The following is a 16502-nucleotide window of genomic DNA, read 5'->3' on the forward strand; positions in this document are numbered from 1 at the left end:
AGCCCAGAGTCGGGCGCGATCTGAGCCTCGAGCCGAGCCAAGAGCAGAGCCGATCCCTGAGCCCAGCCCAAAGCCGAGAGCAGACAAGCCCAGAGCCGAGCCTCGAGCCCAGCCTAGAGCCGAGTCCAGAGCCGAGTATCGAGCCGAGCCTCGAGCCGAGCCCCGAGCCCAGCCGAGCACAGAGCTCAGAGCCGAGTCTCAAGACGAGCCCCGAGACAATCCCCAAGCCCAGCCTAGAGCCGAGGCGAGCCGAGTCCAGAGCCGAACCCAGATCCGAGCCCCGAGACCAGCCTACAGCCGAGCCGAGCCCGGAGCCCAGCCTAGAGCCGAGTATCGAGCCGAGCCTCGAGCCGAGCCCCGAGCCCAGCCGAGCAAAGAGCCCAGAGCCGAGTCTCAAGACGAGCCCCGAGACAATCCCGAAGCCCAGCCTAGAGCCGAGGCGAGCCGAGTCCAGAGGCGAACCCAGATCCGAGCCCCGAGCCCAGCCTAGAGCCGAGCCGAGCCCGGAAACCCAGCCTAGAGCCGAGCCCTGAGCCGAGCCTCGAGCCGAGCCCCGAGCCCAGCCGAGCACAGAGCCCAGAGCCGAGCCTCGAGACGAGCCCCGAGACAATCCCCAAGCCCAGCCTAGAGCCGAGGCGAGCCGAGTCCAGAACCGAACACAGAACCGAGCCCCGAGCCCAGCCTAGAGCCGAGCCGAGCCCGGAGCCCTGCCTAGAGCCGAGCCCAGAGCCGAGCCTCGAGCCGAGCCCCGAGCCCAGTCGAGCACAGAGCCCAGATCCGAGCCTCGAGACGAGCCCCGAGACAATCCCCAAGCCCAGCCTAGAGCCGAGCCGAGTCCAGAGCCGAGGTACGAGCGCAGCCTAGAGCCGAGTAGAGAGCCGAGCCACGAGCCGAGCCCCGAGCCCAGCCGAGCACAGAGCCCAGAGCCGAGCCTCGAGACGAGCCCCGAGACAATCCCCAAGCCCAGACTAGAGCCGAGGCGAGCCGAGTCCAGAGCCGAACCCAGATCCGAGCCCCGAGCCCATCCTAGAGCCGAGGCGAGCCGAGTCCAGAGCCGAACCCAGACCCGAGCCCCGAGCCCAGCCTAGATCCGAGGCGAGGCCAGAGCCCAGCCTAGAGCCGAGCCCAGAGCCGAGCCTCGACCCGAGCCCCGAGCCCAGCCGAGTCCCGAGCCCAGAGCCGAGCCTCGAGACGAGCCCCGAGACAAGCCCCAAGCCCAGCCTAGAGCCGAGCCAAGCCCAGAGCCCAGCCTAGAGGCGAGCCCAGAGCCGAGTATCGAGCCCAGAATCGAGTCGAGCCCCGAGCACAGATCCGAGCCTCGAGACGAGCCCCGAGACAATCCCCAAGCCCAGCCTAGAGCCGAGGCGAGCCGAGTCCAGAGCCGAACCGAGATCCGAGCCCCGAGCACAGCCTAGAGCCGAGTCCAGAGCCGAGCCCAGAGTCGGGCGCGATCTGAGCCTCGAGCCGAGCCAAGAGCAGAGCCGATCCCTGAGCCCAGCCCAAAGCCGAGAGCAGACAAGCCCAGAGCCGAGCCTCGAGCCCAGCCTAGAGCCGAGTCCAGAGCCGAGCCTCGAGCCGAGCCCCGAGCCCAGCCGAGCACAGAGCCCAGAGCCGAGTCTCAAGACGAGCCCCGAGACAATCCCCAAGCCCAGCCTTGAGCCGAGGCGAGCCGAGTCCAGAGCCGAACCCAGATCCGAGCCCCGAGCCCAGCCTAGAGCCGAGCCGAGCCTGGAGCCCAGCCTAGAGCCGAGTATCGAGCCGAGCCTCGAGCCGAGCCCCGAGCCCAGCCGAGCACAGAGCCCAGAGCCGAGTCTCAAGACGAGCCCCGAGACAATACCCAAGCCCAGCCTAGAGCCGAGGCGAGCCGAGTCCAGAGCCGAACCCAGAGCCGAGCCTCGAGCCCAGCCTAGAGCCGAACCGAGTCCAGAGCCGAGGTACGAGCGCAGCCTAGAACCGAGTAGAGAGCCCAGCCCAGAGCCGAGCCTCGAGCCGAGCCCCGAGCCCAGCCGAGCACAGAGCCCAGAGCCGAGCCTCGAGACGAGCCCCGAGACAATCCCCAAGCCCAGCCTAGAGCCGAGGCGAGCCGAGTCTAGAGCCGAACCCAGATTCGAGCACCGAGCGCAGCCTAGAGCCGAGTCGATCCCAGAGCATAGCCTAGAGCCGAGGCCAGCGCCGGGCATCGAGCCGAGCCCCGAGCCCAGCCGAGCACAGAGCCCAGAGCCGAGCCTCGACGACGAGCCCCGAGACAATCCCCAAGCCCAGCCTAGAGCCGAGGCGAGCCGAGTCCAGAGCCGAAGCGAGATCAGAGCCCCGAGCCCAGCCTAGAGCCGAGCCGAGTCCAGAGCCGAGGTACGAGCGCAGCCTAGAGCCGAGTAGAGAGCCGAGCCACGAGCCGAGCCTCGAGCCGAACCCCGAGCACAGCCGAGCACAGAGCCCAGATCCGAGCCTCGAGACGAGCCCCGAGACAATCCCCAAGCCCAGCCTAGAGCCGAGGCGAGCCGAGTCCAGAGCCGAACCCAGATCCGAGCCCCGAGCCCAGCCTAGAGCCGAGCCGAGCCCAGAGCCCAGTCTAGAGGCGAGCCCAGATTCGAGTATCGAGCCGAGCCTCGAGCCGAGCCCCGAGCCCATCCTAGAGCCGAGGCGAGCCGAGTCCAGAGCCGAACCCAGATCCGAGCCCCGAGCCCAGCCTAGAGCCGAGCCGAGGCCAGATCCCAGCCTAGAGCCGAGCCCAGAGTCGAGCCTCGACCCGAGCCCCGAGCCCTGCCGAGCCCCGAGCCCAGAGCCGAGCCTCGAGATGAGCCCCGAGACAATCCCCAAGCCCAGCCTAGAGCCGAGCCTAGCCCAGAGCCCAGCCTAGAGGCGAGCCCAGAGCCGAGTATCGAGCCGAGAATCGAGTCGAGCCCCGAGCCCAGAGACGAGACTCGAGACGAGCCCCGAGACAATCCCCAAGCCCAGCCTAGAGCCGAGGCGAGCCGAGTCCAGAGCCGAAGCGAGATCCGAGCCCCGAGCCCAGCCTAGAGCCGAGACGAGTCCAGAGCCGAGCCCAGAGTCGGGCGCGATCTGAGCCTCGAGCCGAGCCAAGATCAGAGCCGATCCCTGAGCCCAGCCCAAAGCCGAGAGCAGACAAGCCCAGAGCCGAGCCTAGAGCCCAGCCTAGAGACGAGTCCAGAGCCGAGCCCAGAGCCGAGCCTCGAGCCGAGACCCGAGCCCAGCCGAGCACAGAGCCCAGATCGGAGCCTCGAGACGAGCCCCGAGACAATCCCCAAGCCCAGCCTAGAGCCGAGGCAAGCCGAGTCCAGAGCCGAACCCAAAGCCGAGCCCCGAGCTTAGCCTAGAGCCGAGCCGAGCCCAGGCCATAGCCTAGAGCCGAGCCCAGTGCCAAGCATCTAGCCGAGCCCCGAGCCCAGCCGAGCACAGAGCCCAGAGCCGAGTCTCGAGACGAGCCCCGAGACAATCCCCAAGCCCAGCCTAGAGCCGAGGCGAGCCGAGTCCAGAGCCGAAGCGAGATCAGAGCCCCGAGCCCAGCCTAGAGCCGAGCCGAGTCCAGAGCCGAGGTACGAGCGCAGCCTAGAGCCGAGTAGAGAGCCGAGCCCAGAGCCGAGCCTCGAGACGAGCCCCGAGCCCAGCCGAGCCCCGAGCCCAGAGCCGAGCCCCGAGACGAGCCCCGAGACAGTCCCCAAGCCCAGCTTAGAGCCGAGGCGAGCCGAGTCCAGAGCCGAACCCAGATCCGAGCCCCGAGCCCAGCCTAGAGCCGAGCCGAGCCCGGAGCCCAGCCTAGAGCCGAGATCTGAGCCGAGCCCCGAGCCGAGCCCCGAGCCCAGCCGAGCACAGAGCCCAGAGCCGAGCCTCGAGAGGAGCCCCGAGACAATCCCCAAGCCCAGCCTAGAGCCGAGGCGAGCCGAGTCCAGAGCCGAACCCAGATCCGATCCCCGAGCCCAGCCTAGAGCCGAGCCGAGCCCAGAGCCCAGCCTAGAGGCGAGCCCAGAGTCGAAGATCGAGCCGATCCTCGAGCCGAGCCCCGAGCCCAGCCGAGCACCGAGCCCAGAGCCTAGCCTCGAGACGAGCCCCGAGACAATCCCCAAGCCCAGCCTAGAGCCGAGGCGAGCCGAGTCCAGAGCCGAACCCAGAGCGGATCCCCGAGTCCAGCCGAGCCCCGAGCCCAGATCCGAGCCTCGAGACGAGCCCCGAGACAATCCCCAAGCCCAGCCTAGAGCCGAGGCGAGCCGAGTCCAGAGCCGAACCGAGATCCGAGCCCCGAGCCCAGCCTAGAGCCGAGACGAGTCCAGAGCCGAGCCCAGAGTCGGGCGCGATCTGAGCCTCGAGCCGAGCCATGAGCAGAGCCGATCCCTGAGCCCAGCCCAAAACCGAGAGCAGACAAGCCCAGAGCCGACCCTCGAGCCCAGCCTAGAGCCGAGTCCAGAGCCGAGCCCAGAGCCGAGCCTCGAGCCGAGCCCCGAGCCCAGCCTAGAGCCGAGCCGTGCCCGGAGCCCAGCCTAGAGCCGAGCCCTGAGCCGAGCCTCGAGCCGAGCCCGGAGCCCAGCCTAGAGCCGAGCCGAGCCCAGAGCCCAGCCTAGAGGCGAGCTCAGAGCCGAGTATCGAGCCGAGAATCGGGTCGAGCCCCGAGCCCAGATCCGAGCCTCGAGACGAGCCCCGAGACAATCCCCAAGCCCAGCCTAGAGCCGAGGCGAGCCGAGTCCAGAGCCGAACCGAGATCCGAGCCCCGAGCCCAGCCTAGAGCCGAGACGAGTCCAGAGCCGAGCCCAGAGTCGGGCGCGATCTGAGCCTCGAGCCGAGCCAAGAGCAGAGCCGATCCCTGAGCCCAGCCCAAAGCCGAGAGCAGACAAGCCCAGAGCCGAGCCTCGAGCCCAGCCTAGAGACGAGTCCAGAGCCGAGTATCGAGCCGAGCCTCGAGCCGAGCCCCGAGCCCAGCCGAGCACAGAGCTCAGAGCCGAGTCTCAAGACGAGCCCCGAGACAATCCCCAAGCCCAGCCTAGAACCGAGGCGAGCCGAGTCCAGAGCCGAATCCAGATCCGAGCCCCGAGCCCAGCCTAGAGCCGAGCCGAGCCCGGAGCCCAGCCTAGAGCCGAGTATCGAGCCGAGCCTCGAGCCGAGCCCCGAGCACAGCCGAGCACAGAGCCCAGAGCCGAGTCTCAAGACGAGCCCCGAGACAATCCCCAAGCCCAGCCTAGAGACGAGGCGAGCCGAGTCCAGAGCCGAACCCAGATCCGAGACCCGAGCCCAGCCTAGAGCCGAGCCCTGAGCCGAGCCTCGAGCCGAGCCCCGAGCCCAGCCGAGCCCAGAGCCCAGAGCCGAGCCTCGAGACGAGCCCCGAGACAATCCCCAAGCCCAGACTAGAGCCGAGGCGAGCCGAGTCCAGAGCCGAACCCAGATCCGAGCCTGGAGCCCAGCCTAGAGCCGAGCCGAGTCCAGACCATAGCCTAGAGCCGAGCACGCGCCAAGCATCGAGCCGAGCCCCGAGCCCAGCCGAGCCCCGAGCCCAGAGCCGAACCTCGAGACGAGCCCCGGGACAATCCCCAAGCCCAGCCTAGAGCCGAGGCGAGCCGAGTCCAGAGCCGAACCCAGATCCGAGCCCCGAGCACAGCCTAGAGCCGAGCCGAGTCCAGAGCCGAGCCCAGAGTCGGGCGCGAGCTGAGCCTCGAGCCTAGCCAAGAGCAGAGACGATCATTTGGGCCAGCCCAAAGCCGAGAGCAGACAATTCCAGAACCGAGCCCCGAGCCCAGCCTAGAGCCGAGCCGAGCCCGGAGCCCAGCCAAGAGCCGAGCCCTGAGCCGAGCCTCGAGCCGAGCCCCGAGCCCAGCCGAGCACATATCCCAGTGCCGAGCCTCGAGACGAGCCCCGAGAAAATCCCCAAGCCCAGCCTAGAGCCGAGGCGAGCCGAGTCCAGAGCCGAAGCGAGATCAGAGCCCCGAGCCCAGCCTAGAGCCGAGCCGAGACCAGAGCCGAGGTACGAGCGCAGCCTAGAGCCGAGCCGAGCCCAGAGCTTAGCCTCGAGCCGAGCCCCGAGCCCAGCCGAGCACAGAGACCAGAGCCGAGCCTCGAGACGAGCCCCGAGACAATCCCCAAGCCCAGCTTAGAGCCGACGCGAGCCGAGCCCAGAGCCGAGCCTCGAGCCGAGCCCCGAGCACAGCCGAGCACAGAGCCCAGATCCGAGCCTCGAGACGAGCCCCGAGACAATCCCCAAGCCCAGCCTAGAGCCGAGGCGAGCCGAGTCCAGAGCCGAAGCGAGATCAGAGCCCCGAGCCCAGCCTAGAGCCGAGCCGAGCCCAGAGCCCAGCCTAGAAGCGAGCCCAGAGTCGAGTATCGAGCCGAGCCTCGAGCCGAGCCCCGAGCCTAGCCGAGCACAGAGCCCAGAGCCGAGCCTCGAGACGAGCCCCGAGACAATTCCCAAGCCGAGACTAGAGCCGAGGCGAGCCGAGTCCAGAGCCGAACCCAGACCCGAGCCCCGAGCCCAGCCTAGATCCGAGGCGAGGCCAGAGCCCAGCCTAGAGCCGAGCCCAGATCCGAGCCTCGACCCGAGCCCCGAGCCAAGCCGAGCCCCGAGCCCAGAGCCGAGCCTTGAGATGAGCCCCGAGACAAGCCCCAAGCCCAGCCTAGAGCCGAGCCGAGCCCAGAGCCCAGCCTAGAGGCGAGCCCAGAGCCGAGTATCGAGCCGAGAATCGAGTCGAGCCCCGAGCCCAGAGCCGAGCCTTGAGATGAGCCCCGAGACAAGCCCCAAGCCCAGCCTAGAGCCGAGCCGAGCCCCGAGCCCAGCCTAGAGCCGAGCCGAGCCCGGAGCCCAGCCTAGAGCCGAGTATCGAGCCGAGCCTCGAGCCGAGCCCCGAGCACAGCCGAGCACAGAGCCCAGAGCCGAGTCTCAAGACGAGCCCCGAGACAATCCCCAAGCCCAGCCTAGAGCCGAGGCGAGCCGAGTCCAGAGCCGAACCCAGATCCGAGCCCCGAGCCCAGCCTAGAGCCGAGCCCAGAGCCGAGCCTCGAGCCGAGCCCCGAGCCCAGCCTAGAGCCGAGCAGAGCCCATAGCCCAGCCTAGAGCCGAGCCGAGCCCAGAGCCCAGCCTAGAGGCGAGTCCATAGTCGAGTATCGAGCCGAGCCTCGAGCCGAGCCCCGAGCCCAGCCGAGCACAGAGCCCAGAGCCGAGCCTCGAGACGAGCCCCGAGACAATCCCCAAGCCCAGCCTAGAGCCGGGGCGAGTCCAGAGCCGAGGTACGAGCGCAGCCTAGAGCCGAGTAGAGAGCCGAGCCACGAGCCGAGCCTCGAGCCGAACCCCGAGCACAGCCGAGCACAGAGCCCAGATCCGAGCCTCGAGACGAGCCCCGAGACAATCCCCAAGCCCAGCCTAGAGCCGAGGCGAGCCGAGTCCAGAGCCGAACCCATATCCGAGCCCCGAGCCCAGCCTAGAGCCGAGCCGAGGCCAGCGCCCAGCCTAGAGCCGAGCCCAGAGTCGAGCCTCGACCCGAGCCCCGAGCCCTGTCGAGCCCCGAGCCCAGAGCCGAGCCTCGAGATGAGCCCCGAGACAATCCCCAAGCCCAGCCTAGAGCCGAGCCTAGCCCAGAGCCCAGCCTAGAGGCGAGCCCAGAGCCGAGCCCAGAGCCGAGCCGAGTCCAGAGCCGAAGCGAGATCAGAGCCCCGAGCCCAGCCTAGAGCCGAGCCGAGTCCAGAGCCGAGGTACGAGCGCAGCCTAGAGCCGAGCCGAGCCCAGAGCTTAGCCTCGAGCCGAGCCCCGAGCCCAGCCGAGCACAGAGCCCAGAGCCGAGCCTCGAGACGAGCCCCGAGACAATCCCCAAGCCCAGCCTAGAGCCGACGCGAGCCCAGCCCAGAGCCGAGCCTCGAGCCGAGCCCCGAGCACAGCCGAGCACAGAGCCCAGATCCGAGCCTCGAGACGAGCCCCGAGACAATCCCCAAGCCCAGCCTAGAGCCGAGGCGAGCCGAGTCCAGAGCCGAACCCAGATCCGAGCCCCGAGCCCAGCCTAGAGCCGAGCCGAGTCCAGAGCCGAGCCCAGAGTCCGGCGCGAGCTGAGCCTCGAGCCTAGCCAAGAGCAGAGACGATCATTTGGGCCAGCCCAAAGCCGAGAGCAGACAATTCCAGAACCGAGCCCCGAGCCCAGCCTAGAGCCGAGCCGAGCCCGGAGCCCAGCCAAGAGCCGAGCCCTGAGCCGAGCCTCGAGCCGAGCCCCGAGCCCAGCCGAGCACATATCCCAGTGCCGAGCATCGAGACGAGCCCCGAGAAAATCCCCAAGCCCAGCCTAGAGCCGAGGCGAGCCGAGTCCAGAGCCGAAGCGAGATCAGAGCCCCGAGCCCAGCCTAGAGCCGAGCCGAGTCCAGAGCCGAGGTACGAGCGCAGCCTAGAGCCGAGCCGAGCCCAGAGCTTAGCCTCGAGCCGAGCCCCGAGTCCAGCCGAGCACAGAGACCAGAGCCGAGCCTCGAGACGAGCCCCGAGACAATCCCCAAGCCTAGCCTAGAGCCGACGCGAGCCGAGCACAGAGCCGAGCCTCGAGCCGAGCTCCGAGCACAGCCGAGCACAGAGCCCAGATCCGAGCCACGAGACGAGCCCCGAGACAATCCCCAAGCCCAGCCTAGAGCCGAGGCGAGCCGAGTCCAGAGCCGAACCCAGATCCGAGCCCCGAGCCCAGCCTAGAGCCGAGCCGAGCCCAGAGCCCAGCCTAGAAGCGAGCCCAGAGTCGAGTATCGAGCCGAGCCTCGAGCCGAGCCCCGAGCCCAGCCGAGCACAGAGCCCAGAGCCGAGCCTCGAGACGAGCCCCGAGACAATCCCCAAGCCCAGAATAGAGCCGAGGCGAGCCGAGTCCAGAGCCGAACCCAGACCCGAGCCCCGAGCCCAGCCTAGATCAGAGGCGAGGCCAGAGCCCAGCCTAGAGCCGAGCCCAGAGCCGAGCCTCGACCCGAGCCCCGAGCCCAGCCGAGCCCCGAGCCCATCCTAGAGCCGAGGCGAGCCGAGTCCAGAGCCGAACCCAGACCCGAGCCCCGAGCCCAGCCTAGATCCGAGGCGAGGCCAGAGCCCAGCCTAGAGCCGAGCCCAGAGCCGAGCCTCGACCCGAGCCCCGAGCACAGCCGAGCCCCGAGCCCAGAGCCGAGCCTTGAGATGAGCCCCGAGACAAGCCCCAAGCACAGCCTAGAGCCGAGCCGAGCCCAGAGCCCAGCCTAGAGGCGAGCCCAGAGCCGAGTATCGAGCCGAGAATCGAGTTGAGCCCCGAGCCCAGATCCGAGCCTCGAGACGAGCCCCGAGACAATCCCCAAGCCCAGCCTAGAGCCGAGGCGAGCCGAGTCCAGAGCCGAACCGAGATCCGATCCCTGAGCCCAGCCCAAAGCCGAGAGCAGACAAGCCCAGAGCCGAGCCCCGAGCCCAGCCTAGAGCCGAGCCGAGCCCCGAGCCCAGCCTAGAGCCGAGCCGAGCCCGGAGCCCAGCCTAGAGCCGAGCCCTGAGCCGGGCCCCGAGCCGAGCCCCGAGCACAGCCGAGCACAGAGCCCAGAGCCGAACCTCGAGACGAGCCCCGAGACAATCCCCAAGCCCAGCCTAGAGCCGAGGCGAGCCGAGTCCAGAGCCGAACCCAGATCCGAGCCCCGAGCCCAGCCTAGAGCCGAGCCGAGGCCAGCGCCCAGCCTAGAGCCGAGCCCAGAGTCGAGCCTCGACCCGAGCCCCGAGCCCTGTCGAGCCCCGAGCCCAGAGCCGAGCCTCGAGATGAGCCCCGAGACAATCCCCAAGCCCAGCCTAGAGCCGAGCCTAGCCCAGAGCCCAGCCTAGAGGCGAGCCCAGAGCCGAGCCCAGAGCCGAGCCGAGTCCAGAGCCGAAGCGAGATCAGAGCCCCGAGCCCAGCCTAGAGCCGAGCCGAGTCCAGAGCCGAGGTACGAGCGCAGCCTAGAGCCGAGCCGAGCCCAGAGCTTAGCCTCGAGCCGAGCCCCGAGCCCAGCCGAGCACAGAGCCCAGAGCCGAGCCTCGAGACGAGCCCCGAGACAATCCCCAAGCCCAGCCTAGAGCCGACGCGAGCCGAGCCCAGAGCCGAGCCTCGAGCCGAGCCCCGAGCACAGCCGAGCACAGAGCCCAGATCCGAGCCTCGAGACGAGCCCCGAGACAATCCCCAAGCCCAGCCTAGAGCCGAGGCGAGCCGAGTGCAGAGCCGAACCCAGATCCGAGCCCCGAGCCCAGCCTAGAGCCGAGCCGAGTCCAGAGCCGAGCCCAGAGTCCGGCGCGAGCTGAGCCTCGAGCCTAGCCAAGAGCAGAGACGATCATTTGGGCCAGCCCAAAGCCGAGAGCAGACAATTCCAGAACCGAGCCCCGAGCCCAGCCTAGAGCCGAGCCGAGCCCGGAGCCCAGCCAAGAGCCGAGCCCTGAGCCGAGCCTCGAGCCGAGCCCCGAGCCCAGCCGAGCACATATCCCAGTGCCGAGCATCGAGACGAGCCCCGAGAAAATCCCCAAGCCCAGCCTAGAGCCGAGGCGAGCCGAGTCCAGAGCCGAAGCGAGATCAGAGCCCCGAGCCCAGCCTAGAGCCGAGCCGAGTCCAGAGCCGAGGTACGAGCGCAGCCTAGAGCCGAGCCGAGCCCAGAGCTTAGCCTCGAGCCGAGCCCCGAGTCCAGCCGAGCACAGAGACCAGAGCCGAGCCTCGAGACGAGCCCCGAGACAATCCCCAAGCCTAGCCTAGAGCCGACGCGAGCCGAGCACAGAGCCGAGCCTCGAGCCGAGCTCCGAGCACAGCCGAGCACAGAGCCCAGATCCGAGCCTCGAGACGAGCCCCGAGACAATCCCCAAGCCCAGCCTAGAGCCGAGGCGAGCCGAGTCCAGAGCCGAACCCAGATCCGAGCCCCGAGCCCAGCCTAGAGCCGAGCCGAGCCCAGAGCCCAGCCTAGAAGCGAGCCCAGAGTCGAGTATCGAGCCGAGCCTCGAGCCGAGCCCCGAGCCCAGCCGAGCACAGAGCCCAGAGCCGAGCCTCGAGACGAGCCCCGAGACAATCCCCAAGCCCAGCCTAGAGCCGAGGCGAGCCGAGTCCAGAGCCGAACCCAGACCCGAGCCCCGAGCCCAGCCTAGATCAGAGGCGAGGCCAGAGCCCAGCCTAGAGCCGAGCCCAGAGCCGAGCCTCGACCCGAGCCCCGAGCCCAGCCGAGCCCCGAGCCCATCCTAGAGCCGAGGCGAGCCGAGTCCAGAGCCGAACCCAGACCCGAGCCCCGAGCCCAGCCTAGATCCGAGGCGAGGCCAGAGCCCAGCCTAGAGCCGAGCCCAGAGCCGAGCCTCGACCCGAGCCCCGAGCCCAGCCGAGCCCCGAGCCCAGAGCCGAGCCTTGAGATGAGCCCCGAGACAAGCCCCAAGCACAGCCTAGAGCCGAGCCGAGCCCAGAGCCCAGCCTAGAGGCGAGCCCAGAGCCGAGTATCGAGCCGAGAATCGAGTCGAGCCCCGAGCCCAGATCCGAGCCTCGAGACGAGCCCCGAGACAATCCCCAAGCCCAGCCTAGAGCCGAGGCGAGCCGAGTCCAGAGCCGAACCGAGATCCGATCCCTGAGCCCAGCCCAAAGCCGAGAGCAGACAAGCCCAGAGCCGAGCCCCGAGCCCAGCCTAGAGCCGAGCCGAGCCCCGAGCCCAGCCTAGAGCCGAGCCGAGCCCGGAGCCCAGCCTAGAGCCGAGCCCTGAGCCGGGCCCCGAGCCGAGCCCCGAGCACAGCCGAGCACAGAGCCCAGAGCCGAGCCTCGAGACGAGCCCCGAGACAATCCCCAAGCCCAGCCTAGAGCCGAGGCGAGCCGAGTCCAGAGCCGAACCCAGATCCGAGCCCCGAGCCCATCCTAGAGCCGAGGCGAGCCGAGTCCAGAGCCGAACCCAGACCCGAGCCCCGAGCCCAGCCTAGATCCGAGGCGAGGCCAGAGCCCAGCCTAGAGCAAAGCCCAGAGCCGAGCCTCGACCCGAGCCCCGAGCCCAGCCGAGCCCCGAGCCCACAGCCGAGCCTTGAGATGAGCCCCGAGACAAGCCCCAAGCCCAGCCTAGAGCCGAGCCGAGCCCAGAGCCCAGCCTAGAGGCGAGCCCAGAGCCGAGTATCGAGCCGAGAATCGAGTCGAGCCCCGAGCCCAGATCCGAGCCTCGAGACAAGCCCCGAGACAATCCCCAAGCCCAGCCTAGAGCCGAGGCGAGCCGAGTCCAGAGCCGAACCCAGATCCGAGCCCCGAGCCCAGCCTAGAGCCGAGTATCGAGCCGAGCCTCGAGCTGAGCCCCGAGCACAGCCGAGCACAGAGCCAAGAGCCGAGTCTCAAGACGAGCCCCGAGACAATCGCCAAGCCCAGCCTAGAGCCGAGGCGAGCCCAGTCCAGAGCCGAATCCAGAGCCGAGCCTCGAGCCCAGCCTAGAGCCGAGCCGAGTCCAGAGCCGAGGTACGAGCGCAGCCTAGAGCCGAGTAGAGAGCCGAGCCCAGAGCACAGCCGAACACAGAGCCCAGATCCGAGCCTCGAGACGAGCCCCGAGACAATCCCCAAGCCCAGCCTAGAGCCGAGGCGAGCCGAGTCCAGAGCCGAACCCAGACCCGAGCCCCGAGCCCAGCCTAGATCAGAGGCGAGGCCAGAGCCCAGCCTAGAGCCGAGCCCAGAGCCGAGCCTCGACCCGAGCCCCGAGCCCAGCCGAGCCCCGAGCCCATCCTAGAGCCGAGGCGAGCCGAGTCCAGAGCCGAACCCAGACCCGAGCCCCGAGCCCAGCCTAGATCCGAGGCGAGGCCAGAGCCCAGCCTAGAGCCGAGCCCAGAGCCGAGCCTCGACCCGAGCCCCGAGCCCAGCCGAGCCCCGAGCCCAGAGCCGAGCCTTGAGATGAGCCCCGAGACAAGCCCCAAGCACAGCCTAGAGCCGAGCCGAGCCCAGAGCCCAGCCTAGAGGCGAACCCAGAGCCGAGTATCGAGCCGAGAATCGAGTCGAGCCCCGAGCCCAGATCCGAGCCTCGAGACGAGCCCCGAGACAATCCCCAAGCCCAGCCTAGAGCCGAGGCGAGCCGAGTCCAGAGCCGAACCGAGATCCGATCCCTGAGCCCAGCCCAAAGCCGAGAGCAGACAAGCCCAGAGCCGAGCCCCGAGCCCAGCCTAGAGCCGAGCCGAGCCCCGAGCCCAGCCTAGAGCCGAGCCGAGCCCGGAGCCCAGCCTAGAGCCGAGCCCTGAGCCGGGCCCCGAGCCGAGCCCCGAGCACAGCCGAGCACAGAGCCCAGAGCCGAGCCTCGAGACGAGCCCCGAGACAATCCCCAAGCCCAGCCTAGAGCCGAGGCGAGCCGAGTCCAGAGCCGAACCCAGATCCGAGCCCCGAGCCCATCCTAGAGCCGAGGCGAGCCGAGTCCAGAGCCGAACCCAGACCCGAGCCCCGAGCCCAGCCTAGATCCGAGGCGAGGCCAGAGCCCAGCCTAGAGCAAAGCCCAGAGCCGAGCCTCGACCCGAGCCCCGAGCCCAGCCGAGCCCCGAGCCCACAGCCGAGCCCCGAGCCCACAGCCGAGCCTTGAGATGAGCCCCGAGACAAGCCCCAAGCCCAGCCTAGAGCCGAGCCGAGCCCAGAGCCCAGCCTAGAGGCGAGCCCAGAGCCGAGTATCGAGCCGAGAATCGAGTCGAGCCCCGAGCCCAGATCCGAGCCTCGAGACAAGCCCCGAGACAATCCCCAAGCCCAGCCTAGAGCCGAGGCGAGCCGAGTCCAGAGCCGAACCCAGATCCGAGCCCCGAGCCCAGCCTAGAGCCGAGTATCGAGCCGAGCCTCGAGCTGAGCCCCGAGCACAGCCGAGCACAGAGCCCAGAGCCGAGTCTCAAGACGAGCCCCGAGACAATCGCCAAGCCCAGCCTAGAGCCGAGGCGAGCCCAGTCCAGAGCCGAATCCAGAGCCGAGCCTCGAGCCCAGCCTAGAGCCGAGCCGAGTCCAGAGCCGAGGTACGAGCGCAGCCTAGAGCCGAGTAGAGAGCCGAGCCCAGAGCACAGCCGAACACAGAGCCCAGATCCGAGCCTCGAGACGAGCCCCGAGACAATCCCCAAGCCCTGACTAGAGCCGAGGCGAGCCGAGTCCAGAGCCGAACCCAGATCCGAGCCCGGAGCTTAGCCTAGAGCCGAGCCGAGCCCAGACCATAGCCTAGAGCCGAGCCCAGCGCCAAGCATCGAGCCGAGCCCCGAGCCCAGCCGAGCAGAGAGCCCAGAGCCGAGCCTCGAGACGAGCCCCGAGACAATCCCCAAGCCCAGCCTAGAGCCGAGGCGAGCCGAGTCCAGAGCCGAAGCGAGATCAGAGCCCCGAGCCCAGCCTAGAGCCGAGCCGAGTCCAGAGCCGAGGTACGGGCGCAGCCTAGAGCCGAGTAGAGAGCCGAGCCCAGAGCCGAGCCTCGAGCCGAGCCCCGAGCCCAGCCGAGCCCCGAGCCCAGATCCGAGCCTCGAGACGAGCCCCGAGACAATCCCCAAGCCCAGACTAGAGCCGAGACGAGCCGAGTCCAGAGACGAAACCAGATCCGAGCCCCGAGCTTAGCCTAGAGCCGAGCCGAGCCCAGACAATAGCCTAGAGCCGAGCCCAGCGCCAAGCATCGAGCCGAGACCCGAGCCCAGCCGAGCACAGAGCCCAGAGACGAGCCTCGAGACGAGCCCCGAGACAATCCCCAAGCCCAGCTTAGGGCCGAGGCGAGCCGAGTCCAGAGCCGAACCCAGATCCGAGCCCCGAGCACAGCCTAGAGCCGAGCCGAGTCCAGAGCCGAGCCCAGAGTCGGGCGCGAGCTGAGCCTCGAGCCTAGCCAAGAGCAGAGCCGATCATTTGGCCCAGCCCAAAGCCGAGAGCAGACAATTCCAGAGCCGAGCCTCGAGCCCAGCCTAGAGCCGAGCCGAGTCCAGAGCCGAGCCCAGAACCGAGCCCCGAGCCTAGCCTAGAGCCGAGCCGAACCCGGAGCCCAGCCTAGAGCCGAGCCCTGAGCCGAGCCTCGAGCCGAGCCCCGAGCCCAGCCGAGCACATATCCCAGTGCCGAGCCTCGAGACGAGCCCCGAGAAAATCCCCAAGCCCAGCCTAGAGCCGAGGCGAGCCGAGTCCAGAGCCGAACCCAGATCCGAGCCCCGAGCCCAGCCTAGAGCCGAGCCGAGTGCAGAGCCGAGGTACGAGCGCAGCCTAGAGCCGAGTAGAGAGCCCAGACCAGAGCCGAGCCTCGAGCCGAGCCCCGAGCCCAGCCGAGCACAGAGCCCAGATCCGAGCCTCGAGACGAGCCCCGAGACAATCCCCAAGCCCAGCCTAGAGCCGAGGCGAGCCGAGTCTAGAGCCGAACCCAGATCCGAGCACCGAGCGCAGCCTAGAGCCGAGCCGATCCCAGAGCATAGCCTAGAGCCGAGGCCAGCGCCGGGCATCGAGCCGAGCCCCGAGCCCAGCCGAGCACAGAGCCCAGAGCCGAGCCTCGACGACGAGCCCCGAGACAATCCCCAAGCCCAGCCTAGAGCCGAGGCGAGCCGAGTCCAGAGCCGAAGCGAGATCAGAGCCCCGAGCCCAGCCTAGAGCCGAGCCGAGTCCAGAGACGAGGTACGAGCGCAGCCTAGAGCCGAGTAGAGAGCCGAGCCCAGAGCCGAGCCTCGAGCCGAGCCCCGAGCACAGCCGAGCACAGAGCCCAGATCCGAGCCTCGAGACGAGCCCCGAGACAATCCCCAAGCCCAGCCTAGAGCCGAGGCGAGCCGAGTCCAGAGCCGAAGCGAGATCAGAGCCCCGAGCCCAGCCTAGAGCCGAGCCGAGGCCAGATCCCAGCCTAGAGCCGAGCCCAGAGTCGAGCCTCGACCCGAGCCCCGAGCCCTGCCGAGCCCCGAGCCCAGAGCCGAGCCTCGAGATGAGCCCCGAGACAATCCCCAAGCCCAGCCTAGAGCCGAGCCTAGCCCAGAGCCCAGCCTAGAGGCGAGCCCAGAGCCGAGTATCGAGCCGAGAATCGAGTCGAGCCCCGAGCCCAGATCCGAGACTCGAGACGAGCCCCGAGACAATCCCCAAGCCCAGCCTAGAGCCGAGGCGAGCCGAGTCCAGAGCCGAACCGAGATCCGAGCCCCGAGCCCAGCCTAGAGCCGAGACGAGTCCAGAGCCGAGCCCAGAGTCGGGCGCGATCTGAGCCTCGAGCCGAGCCATGAGCAGAGCCGATCCCTGAGCCCAGCCCAAAGCCGAGAGCAGACAAGCCCAGAGCCGAGCCTCGAGCCCAGCCTAGAGCCGAGTCCAGAGCCGAGCCCAGAGCCGAGCCTCGAGCCGAGCCCCGAGCCCAGCCTAGAGCCGAGCCGAGCCCGGAGCCCAGCCTAGAGCCGAGCCCTGAGCCGAGCCTCGAGCCGAGCCCCGAGCCCAGCCGAGCCCAGAGCCCAGAGCCGAGCCTCGAGACGAGCCCCGAAAAAATCCCCAAGCCCAGCCTAGAGCCGAGGCGAGCCGAGTCCAGAGCCGAACCCAGATCCGAGCCTCGAGCCCAGCCTAGAGCCGAGCCGAGTCCAGACCATAGCCTAGAGCCGAGCACGCGCCAAGCATCGAGCCGAGCCCCGAGCCCAGCCGAGCCCCGAGCCCAGA

The sequence above is a fragment of the Athene noctua genome, unplaced genomic scaffold, assembly GCF_965140245.1.
Source record: "Athene noctua unplaced genomic scaffold, bAthNoc1.hap1.1 HAP1_HAP1_scaffold_45, whole genome shotgun sequence".
NCBI lineage: Eukaryota > Metazoa > Chordata > Aves > Strigiformes > Strigidae > Athene > Athene noctua.